This window comes from Myotis brandtii, unplaced genomic scaffold, assembly GCF_000412655.1.
Source record: "Myotis brandtii unplaced genomic scaffold, ASM41265v1 scaffold3686, whole genome shotgun sequence".
In the NCBI taxonomy this organism is placed as follows: Eukaryota; Metazoa; Chordata; class Mammalia; order Chiroptera; family Vespertilionidae; genus Myotis; species Myotis brandtii.
Genome location: NW_005364160.1, coordinates 61,045 through 61,291, shown reverse-complemented (window position 1 = coordinate 61,291; position 247 = coordinate 61,045).

Here is a 247-nt window from a genome sequence, read left to right as displayed (position 1 = left end):
CGCCGCCGCGGAGTCGGTAGGTGCTTGGAGATCCCCGAGGGGGCGGACCAGCACCTCCTTTGTTCCCGGGAGCCCGGGATCGGGGGGCTGCGTCACCCCTAAGGAGATGCCGAGTCCGGGGAAACTTTGTTGGAAACTTGACTCCGACCGAGGTCCCAGGGAGGCCCCGGTGGGAATGGGGGGGCTCCTCCGCTTGCCGTGCGCCCCCACCCTGTTGCTCTTCCCGCCTCCCCTAGGCCTCTCCTCT